Source organism: Elephas maximus, chromosome 6, assembly GCF_024166365.1.
Source record: "Elephas maximus indicus isolate mEleMax1 chromosome 6, mEleMax1 primary haplotype, whole genome shotgun sequence".
NCBI classification, from domain to species: Eukaryota; Metazoa; Chordata; class Mammalia; order Proboscidea; family Elephantidae; genus Elephas; species Elephas maximus.
Genome location: NC_064824.1, coordinates 121,986,808 through 121,990,551, shown reverse-complemented (window position 1 = coordinate 121,990,551; position 3,744 = coordinate 121,986,808). Strand labels below are relative to the sequence as shown.

Here is a 3,744-nt window from a genome sequence, read left to right as displayed (position 1 = left end):
GTTGGTCAAGTTTGACCAGTCTCGGAGTATCTCTGTAATCAGGGTATCTTTCTTCATCCTTATTCATACCCTCCATACTACTCAGAGTCTCCAAAACTATTATTTGCTTTATTGTAAAGGCTGCAATCACTGGAAAATAATTAGTATTTTACAAATAGAGGTATTCACATTTTTATGACTGGATTATGTCTATGCCTAGTACTCATCTCTTGTTCCATATTAACTCCAAAAGCTAAAGAATATAACTTATAGAGACACAGGCATTCCATCAAAGCCAGTACACAAAAGAAAAATAAGGTAGAAATATTCTAGGGCAGAATACCATGGTTACTGAACTCTTTCTTGCTGGTTTTATAAAAGAAACTTTTCATAACTATCCCTTTGATAAGACCAACAGAATCATGCCATTCTGACAAATACCGTATTTCTCTGGGCTGAATTCAACCTTGCCTTTCCATTCCTGAGCACTGTGGGATTTTCTAGAAATTTGGCTTAAAAAAAATCAGTCAAGGAAAGAGAAAGCGTTCAGCCACAGGAGATAATGCCAAGGATCAGCTTTCAGGCTAGCTTTGCCCAAAAAGAAAGTAAGTAAAGCTTGGATTAAAATAATCAATTTTTACTCAGGAGGAAAAAAGGAGTTTTAAATCTTCCAGAATTTGATTCAAGGTGTAACAAGAAGACCGTGTGTTTGCAAATTAGATGATCTGTGTCCTGTTAATTAATTAGCTATGTGATCGTCAAGGAGAAATTCAACCTTTCTGGGTCTCGGTTTCTCCTTTGAAAAAGGGGTAAATTAATGTCTGCTCTATAGGGTTGGTATGAGGAGTAAGTAAGAGTTAATATTTCACCCTGTATAGTTATTTATCACTGTGCAACAAACCACTCCATGACTTAGTGGTTTTATTTTATTTATTTATTTATTTTGTGGTGAAAATATTTATATTTAAAATTAGTCAGCTGGACTCAGTTTAGATGATCCCAATTTTGTTGGCAACATCCAAAGCCTCACAGTCAGGAACCAGTCAAACATACGCCATCTTCGCCCTATCAGGCCTAACAGAGGTGTTGATCTTGGCCATGTCAATGTTATTGAGCTTCTTCACAGCCTGTTTGATCTGGTGTTTGTTGGCCTTGACATCCACAGTGAACACAAGTGTGTTGTTGTCTTCAGTCTCCCTCATGGCTGACTCAGCGGTCAGGGGAAACTTAATGATGGCATAGCGGTCAAGCTTGTTTCTCTTGGGGGCACTTTTCCAAGGATATTTGTGCTGCCTTTGGAGCTGCAATGTCTTGTGCTGCTGGAAGGTGAATGACGTGCAGATTTTTTTCTTTTTCTCTTTGTGGCTGTGAACACCTTTCAGCACAGACTTCTTGGCCTTCAATGTCTTTGCTTTGGCTTCAGTTTTGGGGGGGCAGGGGTTAGCTTCTTTGTGTTCTTGCACCATGTTCATAAAAAAGTGTGGTTTCTCACAATTCTTTATAACGGTAGTGATCTCACATGGGCTAGCTACAGTGGCTGTACTCACTTGGTGGGTCAGCTGGAGCTGAGAGCCTATGATGGCTTCATCCACGTGTCTGAGGCTCTGATGGGGATGGCTAGAAGGCTGGGACCTCTCTTTTCACATGGTCTCTCACCAGTCAGTAGATTGGCCCTTCTTTCTTTACATGCTTCCAAGTCTCAAGAAAGTGCAGGAAGAAGCTTTAAGGCAGTTTAAGGGCTTGAATCCAGAGCTTGCACAACCTTACGTCAGCCATGTTGTATTGGTCAAAGCAAGTTACAAGGTCAGCCAAGATGAAAGGTGGAGTAGAAATGAAATTCATCTCTTGATGGGAGCAATAGCAGCATCATACTGCAAAGAGGTATGAACACAAGGAAGGGTTATTCATTGAGGACCATTATTATAATGACCTCCTTCCTCCCCTGTAGTCCACCAGTGTCAGCTGTCATCAAGTCAATTCTGACTCATGGTGAGCCCATGTATGTCATAGTAGAACTATGCTCCACAGGGTTTTCAGTGGCTGATTTTTCGGAAGTATATTGCCAGGACCTTTTTCCAAGGCACCTCTGGGTGGGCGCAAACCTCCAACCTTTTGGTTAGCAGCCAAGCACATTTACTGGGTGTACCACCCAAGGACTCCCCTTATAATCTAGATTCCCTATTTTCAAATAGTATAAATTTTAGCAGAATCTTTTATAATCCTGTTGATTAGAAGCTACAGTAAATCATTACTGTCTGTAATGGCTTCCAATGAACCAAACCTCCCCGTATCTACATTTTTGTGTAGTCCCCTTCCACACGGACTCTAGGCATGGCCATGAGACTTGCTTTGGCCAATAGAGCATCAGCAAATATAGCACAAGCAGAAGCTTGATAAGGGTGTGTACCCTGGAGCTTGTTCCCTTGGAACACCATCTTACAACCCCCATGCCACAAAGAAGTCTGGGATGAAACACCATGTAGAGAAAGGAGCCCAGCTGATCCCAGGTTACAGCAGTTTCACCAGCTGGATGCAGCTACACAAGTGACCCCAAAAGAAGGACCAGTAGAAGAATCACCCAGTCTTCCCCCAAAATCATGAGAAGTCATAAATTTTACTCGTTTTAAGACACTGAATTTGGGGGTAGTTTGTTACATGGATATAAATAACTAAAACACAAATTGAAAATATTCTAGTCTAAGACTAGCCTTCAATTACTGCCAAATTCTAGCCTCATTACAAAAGCACTAACTCATTTCATGATTTTCGACATCTCACAGAGCCATAAAATTTCAGAACTTGACAAACTCAGAGATAAAATAATCTAGTGATCTTCAAAATGTCTTTTAGCTGTAGAACTATTGTTAAAAACATCTTGCTCAAATATTTAAAACAGATAAGAGGCATCCTATTAGGATAAATCCCTTTTGTAGATTCAAATTTATAGCACTTCCTTATAAAGCCAATTAATGAAAACACAATTCCTTTTTCTTTGATACAAAAATTTAAATCCAGGCTCATTGATGACAGTGAAAGAATTGTTTCAGTTTCAGCTTACAGTTAGTTGACATATTTTCTTTTGGTAATATGGTATCAAGGAAATATTTATTCAAGACAAACAAGTAGTTGCAAATGTCAAAGGCCACTTCAGTACTTGCCCTGGAATCTCAAGATACCAAGTGATCAAGACAAGCATTATAACTTATGCCTACTCAGAATAATTCAAACTCAGTGACACAGGCAGGTATTGATACATTGATTGATGACCTCCACTGGATTCGTATTTAAAATATATTACACTTGGCTACGAAAAGATAACAATCTTTGTTGTTGTTTTTGTGTGCCATCAAGTCTGTTTCAACTAACAGAGATCCTACCCCCTCCCAAAAAAAAACCCAAACCTGTCGCTGTTGAATCAATTCTGACAGAGCAAAACTGCCCCACAGGTTTTGTAGGCTGTAGGATTTATGAAAGCAGATAGCCAGGTCTTATCTCTCACAGAGTGGCTGGTGGGTTCAAAGTACTGAGCTTCCAGTTAACAGCTGAGCACTTCAGCATTTCTCCACCAGAGTTTAAACACCTAAGTCAAAAACAAAGTTCAATGAAACGTCTCTGGAGCCCTTAAAGAACCTCAGTGGTTCTCTAGCATTCTTTGGAATTCATTTGGGGAACTGCTGTAACACTTGGGAACTGGTTTTGCTTTGTTGTTGAGGTTATTCAAGACTGAGGGAAGCTGATTGTATATTTTAAAATAATGATTTCTTC

General features: G+C 39.7%; 1 pseudogene; it reads right to left on the bottom strand.

Moving 5' to 3' along the window:
* Positions 1-968: 968 nt before the first annotated feature.
* Positions 969-1,445, bottom strand: LOC126078354 (60S ribosomal protein L23a-like; annotated as a pseudogene).
* Between the last annotated feature and the right edge of the window lie 2,299 nt (positions 1,446-3,744).